The 14,063-nt window shown below is 39.8% G+C and overlaps 1 protein-coding gene across 1 annotated transcript in view; it reads left to right on the forward strand.

The window, feature by feature from the left end:
* Window positions 1–14,063, forward strand: part of alpk3a (alpha-kinase 3a) — a 99,802-nt gene that overhangs the window by 55,027 nt on the left and 30,712 nt on the right. The gene's annotated exons all lie outside the window — the stretch shown is intronic.

Below are 14,063 nucleotides of genomic sequence, written 5' to 3' on the forward strand. Positions count from 1 at the left end.
CATTTGTGTTTCACATTTACATGTCATTTTTACATTTTCTATGAAGTACTGTCATTCAACAGTAGAATGTCTGTTATATAGAGAACAGCCTGTGATATCAAGGAACAAAGAATGTTGGCTAGGAAATGAATATGTATTTACTAGACCACAATGATGTAAAAAAAATTCTGAGATTTTATGAAGGTTAAATAATATTCAAAATATTATGTTACAGTGGGGGAAATAAGTATTGAATGCATCAACATTTTTTTCAGTAAATATATTTCCAATGAGGCAATTCACATGAAATTTTCGTCAGACATTGGTATTAACTCAAGAAATCCGCACATACAGTATAAAGAAATTCAAACATTAAAGTCCATAAATGAAGTCATGTGTAATAAAGAGGAATGACACAGGAAAAAAGTATTTAAAAAAAAGGTATAACACGCTAACTGAAATTTATTTAATACTTAGTGGAGAAGCCTTTGTTTGTAATGACAGCTTCAAGACACTTCCTGTATGAAGAAATTAATCGGCTGCAGTATTTAGGTGTGATTTTGTCCCATTCTTCTAAACATATTGTCTTTAAATCTTGTTCAATTAGATTCAAGTCAGGTGACTGACTGGGTCATTCTAACGTCTTGATTTTTTTTTTCTCTGAACCCAATTGAGAGTTTCCTTTGCTGTATGCTTTTGATCGTTGTCCTGCTGGAAGGTCACCCACATCTCATCTTCATCTTCCTGCTGGATGTCAGCAGGTTCTTCTTAAGAAACTTCTGGTAAAGGGCTCCATTCATCATTCCTTCAATTATATGAATTCTGCCAGTACCATGCGATAAAAAACAGCCCCACACCATGATGTGTCCACCTCCAAACTTCACTGTTGGTATAGTGTTTTAAGGGTGATGTGCAGTGCCATTTATTCTCCAATCATGGTGTATAGTATGACAACCAAAAAGCTCAATTTTGCTCTCGTCTGACCAGACTACACTCCCCCAATATTTCATAGCATTGTCTAAATGAGATGTAGCAAACTTTAAACGAGCTGCGACATGTCTTTTCTTTAGTAATGGAGTCTTGTGGGGTGAGCGTGAATAGAGGCCATGGCAGTGGAGTGCATTGTCTATGGTTTTCTCTGTGACAATGGTACCTGTTGCCTGCAAGAGTTTCTGGAGCTCTTTCTGACAGGTCCTTGGCTCTTGGGCTACTCTTCTGACTCCCTGGTCAGAAATCTTGCGAGGAGCTCCTGAGCGTGGCTGGTAGATGACTGAGTGATGTTGCTCCCACTTGCGGATAATAGCCCCAATGGTGCTTACTGGAAGAGTCAGAAGGTTTTTAAATACATCTGTATCCGATTCCATCAATATGTTTCGCAACAATAAAGTTGCTAAGGTCTTGGGAGAGCTCTTTGCTTTTACCCATCATGAGATGTTTCTTGTGTGACACCTTGGTAATGAAAAGCCTTTTTATAGACCATCAATTTACTAGCCCAGCTGATATTAATTTGCACAGATAGGAGGTATAATTACTTTCTAACTACTTACAGATTTCAGCTGGTTTCTTGCTTTACCTTGCCTTGGAGAACTGCTTTTTCGTAGCGCCTTCAATATTTTTGTCCTGTGTCATTCCACTTTATTACACATAACTTTATTTATGGACTTTAATGTTGTGAATTCTTTACATGTACAGTTTTCTTGAGTTAATACTGATGTCTGGTGAAAATTTCATGTGAATAACCTCATTGGAAATATATTTACTGATTTTTATTTTTTTGACGCATTCAATACTTATTTCCCCCACTGGAGATTACTTTATACTACAGCACAGTTGAATTCTTGAATCTGAATAGTCAGAAGGTGTGGATTAATTTTATATAATCGCAGGCTCAGACAATAGTTCTGGCAGTAACATAAAAAAACAGGTAAATACTAGTTAGGTAAAGTTTGTTATGACAAACATTGATGTTGGCTTGACAAAGTCAGTCTGAAAGTTTGAAACTTTCATAAAGTTTCATAAGCTTGAAGATAGTTTAAAGTTGAAAGACTGAGAAACAGAAAGAAAGATGGTTACTGGTAGAAAGATAGATGACAAATAGTGTGATATAAGTAGAACGTTAGATGGAGTAAGAAAGTGACATGCAGGTGGATGGAGAGAGAGTGTTATTCGTAGAAAGACAGAAGTGGTGTGAGTTTTGACAGTTAGAGTTTGAATCAAGAACACTCTGAGCCAAGCTCTGAACATTCTGTCAGGGTAAGTGTATGGGAGTTTTGGAAATGTTTGATCATCTGCTACAGGGTCAGTTAGGATCAGTCCAATCAGTTAAAATAAATAAAGCTTGATAAGTCAGAACAGCCCGAAAGGCGGTACTGAGTTTGGTGAATGTAGCTTGAAAAGTTTAGGAATTATAATAGTCCAAAAAATTAAATGGACGTCAATGGGAATTTGAGCTTCCATAGCAGGAAACTTTTTAATTCTGATCAGATAGCAAAGTCATAGCACACTAAGTCAGAAGAGGCTGAAGGTCTGTGGAGAGTTCGGTGGTGCAAGCAGCTTAAAAGCTCTAGGAGGAGTTGCATTAAGTAATTTTTGCTCTCAGAATAACAACCAGAATTTTCATTTTGTGAAGAAAATGTGAGTGGTGTTTGCCTGTGCAAAATTTGACACCGACAGTCAGCTGCACATGCCAGTCAGTAGGGGGAGCTACATGTGTGTAAGCATTGCTGAAGTGTAACTAACTTGACCTATATCAGTAGCCATAATGATTGTATTTTAAACTTATGTTTTTTTATATAATAGGCTTTATGTCAGTCTGTTCACATGCATGTGACATCACTAGAATACCCATAATGCAGTTATCCTCATTGAGCCAGGTGTTTTAATGTATCACATGTCTATCTTGCAGTAGTTTTGTGATTCCACTTGTTATGCGGTTACTGTGCATGGAATATGCATGTGACATCACTTGAATGCCCATGATGCAATTTTCCTCATTAAACTGAGAGTTTTGATATGTTACATGTCTATGTTGCAGTAGTTTTGTGATTCCACTTATTTGGGGGCTTAACATGCACGTGACATGCATGTGAAATGCATGTGATGTCACTAGAATACCTGCTAGAAAATCTTCAGGTTCTTTTCAGAGAAGAGGTGTTTAGTCAAAGCTTTCATTTCTAGGAGACTAGAGCAATGAGAGAAAAGGTGTCTATCGTCCCGCTGCACACCTCCTGCTAAAGCACATTAGAGAGTTTCCAAATGCCACACACATAGTTCATATGGCAAGGTCTCTGAGTACAGAAAGATTACTCCTTATCATTCTCATTTATATATATATATATATATATATATATATATATATATATATATATATATATATATATATATATATACACACACACACACACACACACACACACACACACACACAAACTATCTGTGCCTAAGTATTGTAACAGTTGGAACAGGAGCAGACCAGTAGAGGAGATATAGAAACAGGAAGAGTGTGACCTGATTAATCACTGCCCTATTAGGTCCCAGTGGGACCTGTACACACTCTTCCTCAGGGAGAGAGTTTGAGGACAGGTGAAGACCTCATGAACCTTAGAGTCCAACGACAGTCACCTGGTGAGGCCATGCTTTTACGGTACTGTAGGTCTCAGATAATTGCATAAAGCTCTCTCCCCTACCGAGGGAAGAAAGCTTTATTCTAAGGGCATGGCAACATAGGCATTGTCAACAAGTCCTACCACTGAGCAGTCGATAAAGGAGCAGAGACAGAGTAAAGCACATGGGCCAAAGAGGCACATCAGTAAGAGTACAACAACAATAGGAATTATCATAGAAATATTTAGACCTAACCCTCCATAGAGAGAATGCATAAATCCCCATGATTGCCTACTGTGGTCGTTGAGATAGAGTTGGTGATTAACTGCTTAATTTTTTTCTAGAGCCTCAGTGATGTTACAATGAGCATCATCATTGGGCAGCACATAGGTGCAGCTCTGATCACCCACCATGGCACAAATGCCACCTTCTTTGACTAAGAGAATGTCAAGGGCCATACAATTATGAATAATGAGGCGGAGAGTAGTCAGCTCTTGTTTAATCGATGGCTACGGTGGTAACGTTAGCAAAAGTAGAGAGTCTATTTTGAGTTGTTTCAATTTGATTCCATGTCTGGGTTATATCAAACTGAGGGAAAAAAAGGAATCCAAGAACTTAGACCAGAGGTGGCCAAACTTTTTCCTATGAAGGGCCACAAATCAAACTTGATTGAGGGCCGTGGGCCGAAAGTAAACATTGCATTATACCAAACTGTATTATATTAAAATTAAAGTTGGCATGGTTCTCCTCATTTATGATTTCATAATATTTACAAATAATGAAATAAATAGGAAACATTAGTCTGTAATCTGCGTAACTAATGCAGTTTTATTTTCAGAGTTTTATAGTTCAATGAAACTTATAGTATATTGAAAACATAGAAACAATCCCATTTATAGTACAACATGTTCAATGCCTAATACAACTATTCAAGCTATAAGCAATACAGCCATATTCCTGCAATATCAGTGACCTCTAATGAAAGACATGAAGCTGGTCCTTATTTTTCAAAAGTTTTTCCAAATTGGGCTGCAGCTGACTTACTGACAAAGTCAGGATATTATGTAGGTGAGAGTCAGTTAGTTTGCTTCTCAGTTTAGAAGTTCATAAGACTGAAAGTCTGCTCACAGAGGTAGGTACTGCCAAACAGAGACAGCATCACTTGTGCCTGTTTGCAGTTCTTTGGGTACCTGTTTGCTGGGACACATTTGTAGAAGTCTGTCAAGGGAAGGGACCTGAACTTGTGTTTGAGTTCTGAATCACACTGAAGATCAATTAGTTCCATCTGAAGATCAACACTGACTGTGTCCACACTGATCGTGAAGGGTTGAGCAAGCAATACAAAGTCAGTAGCATTGTGTCTGAAGTCCTCAAAGCGACTGTCAAACTCCTGGATAAGGTTGCTGAGAACAGCATCATACTCGGGTATCTTCTCTTTCATCATGCCTGCCTCTCTAAGACCGGGAAAATGGGCTAAATTTCCTGGATGTGGGGATGAGAGAGAAAGAGAGGAACAGTGTGAGACTGGGAGTGAAAGAAGAGAAAAGCAGGCATGTAAAAACAGAGGGAGGCAAATAGAATAAATAACTGACAAAACAAGGAAATTAATCCATGATAATTTAAGAGAACTTTGACACAAATTTTATCAGCGTGATTAACAAAAAAACCCAAAGCTGACACCACTGGTTATAAATGCAAATTAAATATAGTATTAATAATAATAATAATAACAACTGCACATAAAACTTTTGTCAATATTATAGTTGTGAATGTTACCTGCTGAGAGGTGTCTTCTGAGCAGCAGTAGTTTTTGTTTGAAAGCTCTGACATGATCAATAAACTGGATGATAATCTGGTCTTTTGCCTGGAGCTGAACATTTAAAACATTGAGCAGCCCTGTGACGTCCATCAGGAAAGCCAGGCCAGAAAGCCATTTCTTATCAGTGGGCACTTGAATACTACCAATCTTGCTTTCCTGAAAAGCTCTGATCTCATCATGCAGATCAAAAAATATCCTGAGAACTTTTCCTCAGCTCAGCCATCTAATCTCCTGGTGGTACAACATTACCTTGAACTTCCACTGAGAGAGCACCTTGGAACGTATATCATTCACAATTTTGATGACGTCACCCATGACATCCATAAGTCCGATGGATTTGGCACATAGCTGTTCTTGATGTAAAATACAGTGGTACTAATTTCCCCCCACATTCACTGAGTTCCTGAGACACCAACATATCAAGGCCAGATTTCCTCCCTACCATCACCGGGGCTCCATCAGTTGTAATGCCAGCCATATTCTCCCACTTTAATTCATACTTTTTTAACACTCTCTCAACAGCGAAAAAAGATCCTCTCCTTTAGTAGTACTAGAAAGAGTCTCAATGCCAGCCAGCTCTTGTGTTACTTCAAAATTTTCATTTACTCCACGCAGAAATACCAACAGCTGTGCAGAATCAGATATATCGGTGCTCTTGTCACAAGCTATTGAAAAGGCAGCTGCTTTAGCCTTGATTTGCTCGCCGATGTCTTGGGCCATGTCCTTTATGCATCTGGTAACAGCGTTCCTTGACAAGCTGATTTGCGAGAACATGCATATCTTAGAAGGGCACACTGCTTCTGCAGCCACTGCAAGGCACTCTTTGACGAATTCTCCAGTAGCGAAGGCTCTTCCACTTTTAGCAATTAGTGCGGAAATCTGATAGCTGGCCCACGTGGCACTTTCTTGAGCTGATGAAGGACGTAGCAGCACGCCCTGCTCAGAAGGAAGTTTAGCAAGTAGCTCGTTAGCCTTCTGTTTTTGCGCCTCGCCGCTGTACTTTGAGAAAGCTGAAGAATGTTTTTTTCATAATGACGACAGATATTGTACTCTTTCAAAACAGCAACTGACTGTTTGCGAACTAGACACACTGCCTTTGAATTGATTTCAGTAAATAAAAAAATCATCTTTCCAAACCTTTTAAAATTATCTTTTGTCTGTGTGCCACTGCCTGGATCTCTCCATTATTACCTGTTTGTTGAATGTCGCAAAGCACGCTGGCCTTGAAGTACACATGTACATTAAATCAAATTCAAATTCACTTATATTCTCTACATTTAATTTCAATTTACATTTTTTGTAGCTCAAAAATAAATAAAAAAAATGTTATGTTAAATTAGAAATGAAGATCAGCGTCAAAAATCCCCCCCCAGCCCCCACCCCACCCCCACCCCCTCTCACATATGGCATGGCGGGCCAAATCAAAAGTAACCACGGGCCAACTTTGGCCCGCGGGCCCTAGTTTGGGCATCTCTGACTTAGACCCTTTAGATTTTATCTGGTGTTCAGGTGGAGGGAATTCATTGTCAGATTTTACTGAGTGCTTGAATCTACCAGCATGGACATAGGAGATAATGGTAATTGGATTACTTAAGGACGTAAAGGCACAGACACCAGACCAATTAAAAGGAAGATAAAAGTAGGCATTAGAGCCACAGACTCAGTACCAATCTTGGATAAATAGGGAGCCAACCCAATCGAGGTGGAGAAGTGAACACAGTGGAGTTGTTCGTGGAGAAGTGGCACACAAACAACTCTGATTATAAGCATTAAAGATAAATTTACAAGAGAACCTGGACAGGGTGCCCAGTTCCTTCTTTGCTCTTGTGCAGTTAATGCATACTGGGTAAGGGTCACTAGGCTTAGCTACAGTTATATGGGCTTCATGTGATCCAAATCCTGACCTTGAACAAGAACCATTGGATATGACGAGGAGTGATTAGCAACGATTAAGCAATTGCTATGAAAGTGGCCAAAGTGGAGACCCCACATGGTGAGACTAGCACCAGCCATCCTCACGAGCATAGAATTAAGCTTAGGTACAATCAGTGTTGGGTAAGTTACTCAAAAAGTAATCCACTACAAATGACTAATTACTACTTTAAAATTGTATTTTGATTACATTATTGATTACTGCATGTAAAAAGTAATCAGATTACTTTCAAAGCCTATACAACCTACAAAAATACACTACAAAGTGAAACTCATAGTTCTTTCAGTAATTTTAGCATGTGTTAATGTATGCCATGATCAGAAAAAGTTGGATTTGTCATAAAACTTGCCTTGGGTGTTGTCACTGTTTGTAGGACTACCAGACTGATAAAATATAAAACTTTTCTAACTAGGCTAGTTTGGTGTTGCTAGCCAATGGGTGGTTGTTAAGTTCTTCTCGGATACCAGTCAGAACCAGAATTTGAACACTGCTCTGGCTGATTTCCTCTTGTCTGTGACTACGACGCACAAATAAAAAGAAACTACATACCTAGGGTGCAAGGAATCCCAGTCACAACAGACAAGAGAAAAATCAACGTGCACGCTGTGACTGGACTGCGGACACGTTGATGGTGGGAAACAGTCCAAATACTCTCCTACACGCCAATAGGCATGCGAGACCGGAAAAGGCAGTAACTCTGTGACACGATTCTCAACAAGGCGGGTCTATATCCATTTATATTTACATTTTCATTTATTCATTTAGCAGACGCTTTTATACAAAGTGACCTACAAATGAGGAAATACAAGCAAAGCGATGTATCAAACAGAGAACAATACAAGTAGTGCTACCATACAAGATCTTTTAATTGAGTTCTAGAAAAGCAAAGTGCGCAGAGTAGAGGTGTAAATGCCAGAGTAAGTTTTTTTTTTTTTTTTTTAAATATTATTATTATTATTATTTTTTATAAAGGATAATGTGGGGTTGGCGTTTTAGGGGTTAGATAGGTGTTCACAGAAGAGGAGGGTGTTTAACTGTTTTTTGAAGATAGTGACAGATTCTGCTGTATGGATTTAGGTTGGAAGTTCATTCCACCATTGAGGGACAGTTAGTGTGAAGGTTCTGGAAAGGGACCTTGAGCCACGCTGAGTAAGCACTACTGAGCATCGGTCATTAATCGCAAATTGCATGAGGGAATGTAAGCCTTCAGGAGAGTGTTGAGGTAGGAGGGTGCTCTTCCAGACAAGGTCTTGAACACTACCTCTAGCCATGATAGGCTCACTCAGTAAACACTAATCAACCAATAGAAGCCAGAGATTAACACCCATACCGCCACACTTATAGTTAGCAATTTTTCTGGGATGAAAGAAGGCTATCCTAGTAATATTAGCGTCAAATGAAAGACTGGAGTCAATAATCACACCAAGGTCTTTTACTGCTGAACCTGATGAAACAGAAAGGTCATCCAGATTTACTATATCAGAAAGCTTACTTCTAGCTGCATGTAGTCCTAGTAGAAGTACCTCTGTCTCGTCAGAATTAAGTAAGAGGAAAATAATAAGCCTCCAATGTCTAATGTCCTTTACACATTCCTCAACTTTATTAAGCTTTGCTGAAACAAATGTGTGTCATCAGCATAACAGTGGAAGCTAATTCCATGTTCACGAATAATTTGACCCAGAGGCCTAAAACAGAACCTTACGGAACACCAAACCTTACCTCAGTATGCATAGAGAAGTCACCATTTACATCTACAAACTGACAGCAATCAGTCAAATAAGACCTGAGCCAGGAGATGGCCATTCCCTTAATGCCAACAACATTTTTTAGTCTACCAAGGAGCATAGTATGCTCGATTGTATCAAAATCTGCACTAAGGTCAAGCAACACAAGCAAGGAGGCCCAACCCTGATCAGAGGCCAGTAGTAGGTCATTTACCACGTTAACCAGCACTGTCTGTCTGCTATGATGAGGCCTAAATCCTGACTGCATAGCTGCTCTGCTACAACCTTTTCTAAGATCTTGGAGATAAAGGGGAGATTGGATATTGGCCTATAGCTGGACAATTGACAGGGGTTGAGGTCAGGTTTTTTAATCAGGGGTTTAATAACTGCTAGTTTAAACAATTTAGTTCCATAGCCAGTGCTAAGGGAAGGACTGACTATTTTTAAAAGGGGTTTGATTACTTCTGGAATAATCTGTTTAAAGAAACATGTAGGTAAGGAATCTAGCATACAAGTTGATGTTTTTGATGAAGAAATTAATTAAATTAGTTTGGTGTCTCTAAGGGGAGTAAAACATTCTACTTGTTGATCTGATATTGCTATATTATTATCTACAGCGTTAGTTATAAGACTGTCTGGTTTAAAAATATTAGTCTGATATGTCATATGTCTATGATGCAGTAGTTTTATTATTCCAATTATTTTGGCAATTAACATGCATGTGATATTGCTCGATATTCATGTGACATCACTAGAATACCCACAATGCAATTCTCCTCATTCAGCCGAGCGTTTTGATATGTCACATCTATGTTGCGGTATTTTTGTGATTCCACTTATTTGGAGGGTTAACATGCACGAAACATCATGTGATTGCATGGGCCATCACTAGAATAACAATAGGGCAATTCTCTTCAGTCAGCCAAGCGTTTTGATATGCAACGTGTCTATGTTGCTGTAGTTTTGTGATTCCACTTATTTTGGGGGTTAACGTGCATATGACATCACTAAAATACCCATAACGTATTTCTGCACAGAGTTGAGGGTATTTTCATCCACCAATGCTGATCGTTTTGATGTATGACATGGCTGCAGTAGTTTGGTGATTAGACTGGTGTTTATGTTTATGGCATGTTGGCTCCTGCTACTGATCTCTCAATTAATGTGTATGGAGTATATTTAATGCTATGCAAAATATGCAAGAATGGCGATAAAAGTAATCGCATACATCTCCCAAAAATTACGAGCAATTAGAGGTATGATCCATGTCTGAAAGTCAAACGGAGTGGAACTAGATAGGTGCTGAAGATTCCCTATGGAGATAGTAAATCTAAACAGTGTCTCTGTTAGTGTGTATTGCAAATCCCCACGGGAATTCCATGAGACATGCACATGGGGCTCAATTTCCAAATGGTCTTTCCTGATTCTCTGGACCAAGCCAAACACTTGGACATGATATTCATTAGAGATGCACCGATACTAAATTTCTCAGCCGATACCGATAACCGATTATTTAGAGTGATATCGGTTGATACCGATAACTGATACCGATAGTTCTGCCTTTTATGCCTTATTTTAAATTAATAATAATTAATTCCACAGATCAGAAATGAATGCAAATAAACACTTTATTCTCTCCATTTCAACAAGCTGTTTCATAGTAACTGGTCTCATAAACAAAAAACACATTACTCTAATTAACTCATTTCACTGCTGCTACTTCCGGTGTAAAATTTTTATCAGTGCAGAGCTTACAAACTGCAGTTTTGTCATCATTCCACACAAGAAACATCATCTTTACAAAATCAGTGTGTTTTCCCACCCTCTTTTTATTGACACGATACAATCGGCCCTGATCATCAGATGTTTTAGAAATAGCCTTTGTCGGCTGATACATCGGTGCATCTCTAATATTCATGTCTGTGTCACTGATGGTGTGGGGGTTAGAGAAGTCCAAAATTTCCCATTATTGCCTATGGGGCGAAAATTCCAAAACGCGACATAAATATGCCAGGTCTACCTAAGACGTATGAGAGGATATGTGATACGAGCATGTCAGCCGAACAACATCCAAGCTGTCACACCCGTGTTTTCTTCCCCATTCATTCTCTATGGGACAAAAACTAAAATAATAATAATAATAATAGTTGAAAAACAATAGCATGTGTATCAAATGGGGCCACAAACATGACACAAATGATGTGGGACTAGAAAAAAGTGTCCCAAAGAATAAAAAGAAGAAGTAGAATTTAACCCATTGTATTTAACTCATTGAGCCGAGTGTTTTGAAATGTCATGTCTATTTTGTGGTAGTTTTGTGATTCCACTTAATTTGGGGGTTAACATGCAAGTGACATCATGTGACTAGAATACCCATAATGCAATTCTCCTCTGTAGCAACTCAAGGTTGTGACTAGCTGAACACAGACACCCAGAGGCAGGAATAAGTGAAAAAAGTTCTCTTTTATTTACAAAAGTGGCATGGGAAAAGGGGTGCTGGTAAGGTGCGGTGTTCTTGTGGCAGGCTGCCCAGCATGGTTGCAGGACCCAGGTGCAGCTATGGTCATCCTAGAGAAGGCACTCAGCAGTCTGCAGCCAGGAGAGCATCATTCTAGGAGCTATATTCTTCATCTACATGACAGAGAGAGAAAAGTGACAGCGGGATCAGTAGAGGAAACAAAGCTCACCTGGCTGACTCTGCATTGCCCTTTTATACTTTCTGTGTTTCTGCAGGAGGGTAGAGAGCCACCGCTGCAATTATTCCTCGCCAGCCATTTGTGATTTTGCTACCTCACATGGCTGTGATTGCTTTGCTCTGCTTTACTCCCCAAAACAAGGGTGGTGCTGAAGTGGAACTGTCCTTTCAGACACCTCGGGGGCAGTTGTGCAAGGAGTGTGTTGTTTTTGTGTGTGGGGCTGTGTGCCTGCTGTCACAGTACCACAGTACAAATTTTGGTGTTAGAGAGCTGGAATCATTACCTTTGCTCCCCCATGAACTACATGGCCAACGTGCTTCACCTGGGACCGCCCAGAAGATGTGAGCTTGGAAACGGGGCCACAGTGCCGGTGTACGGACAAGAATGAAATCCCTTGGGCTAAGAAATCCGAAGCACAGCATTTTCCTGTCCAACACTGAGTCTCTGGACAACAAATTGGATGATCTCAGAGGACAACTTAAATTCCAAAGAGATCTACAGAATTGCTGTGTTTTCTGCTTCACTGAGATATGGCTTACTGCAGGTACACTGGACTATGCCATCCAGCCTGAGGGTTTTTCAATGTACCGCACAGATCGGACTGATTCACTGGGGGAAAAAAGAGGAGGTGTATTTTGTCATTTTGTCTTATAAATAACGCATGGTGTATGAATGTGGAAGTAATCTCAAGTCTTGGGAGTAATGGAATACATGTAATGGTGTTACGCAATCAGGATACAGGTTACATTATCAGGATACTGATAAATGTAATCCATGTAATCCAAAAAAAGTAATCAGATTATAGGTACATTTTGTAAAAAAAAAAAAAAAAGGGAATAATATCAGGATTATATATTTTTTTCATTTAAAACCAAAGAAATTAATCTTTTGACATAACACAATATAGACAGCTGTTTGATACAGTGGCTGTATTCCTTGTTCATAGAGGAATATCTCACAATCTCACAAAAGTGAGTACACCCCTCACAATTTTGTAAATATTTGATTATATCTTTTAATGTGACAACACTGAAGAAATTACACTTTGCTACAATGTAAATTAGTGAGTGTATAGCTTGTGAAACAGTGTAAATTTGCTGTCCCCTCAAAATAACTCAACACACAGCCATTAATGTCTAAACTGCTGGCAACAAAAGAATTGTTGCTGTACATAAAGATGGCCTAGGCTATAAGAAGACACTGAGCTGCAGCACGGTGGCCAAGACCATACAGCGGTTTAACAGGACAGGTTCCACTCAGAACAGGTCTCGCCATGGTCAACCAAAGAAGTTGAGTGCACATGCTCAGCATCATATCCAGAGGTTGTAATAGACGTATGAATGCTGCCAGCATTGCTGCAGGGGTTGAAGGGTTGGGGGGTCAGCCTGTCACAGCTGCACACTGCATCAAATTGGTCTGCATGGCTGTCGTCCCAGAAGGAAGCCTCTTCTAAAGATGATGCACAAGCACACAAACAGTTTCCTGAAGACAAGCAGACTAAGAACATGGATTATTGGAACCATGTCCTGTGGTCTGATGAGACCAAGATAAACTTATTTGGTTCAGATGGTGTCAACCATGTGTGGCGGCAACCAAGTGAGGAGTACAAAGACAAGTGTGTCTTGCCTACAGTCAAGCATGGAGGTGGGAGTGTCATGGTCTGGAGCTGCATGAGTGCTGCTGGCACTGGGGAACTACAATTCATTGAGGGAACCATGAATGCCAACATGTACTGTGACATACTGAAGCAGTGCATAATCCCAGCATGTATTCCAGCATGATAACGACCCCAAACACACCTCCAAGACGACCACTGCCTTGCTAAAGAAGCTGAGGGTGAAGGTGATGGACTGGCCAAGTATGTCTATAGACCTAAACCCTATTCAGCATCTGTGGGGCATCCTCAAACGGAAGGTGGAGGAGCACAAGGTCTCTAACATCCACCAGCTCCGTGATGTCGTCATGGAGGAGTGGAAGAGGACTCCAGTGGCAACCTGTGAAGCTCTGGTGAACTCATGCCCAAGAGGGTTAAGGCAGTGCTGGAAAATAATGGTGGCCACACAAAATATTGACACTTTGGGCCCAATTTGGACATTTTCACTTAGGGGTGTACTCACTTTTGTTGCCAGTGGTTTAGACATTAATGGCTGTGTGTTGAGTTATTTTGAGGGGATAGCAAATGTACACTGTTACACAAGCTGTACACTCACTACTTTACATTGTAGCAAATTGTCATTTCTTCAGTGTTGTCACATGAAAAGATATAATCAAATATTTACAAAAATGTGAGGGGTGTCCTCACCACTTTC

The sequence above is a fragment of the Ictalurus furcatus genome, chromosome 4, assembly GCF_023375685.1.
Source record: "Ictalurus furcatus strain D&B chromosome 4, Billie_1.0, whole genome shotgun sequence".
NCBI classification, from domain to species: domain Eukaryota; kingdom Metazoa; phylum Chordata; class Actinopteri; order Siluriformes; family Ictaluridae; genus Ictalurus; species Ictalurus furcatus.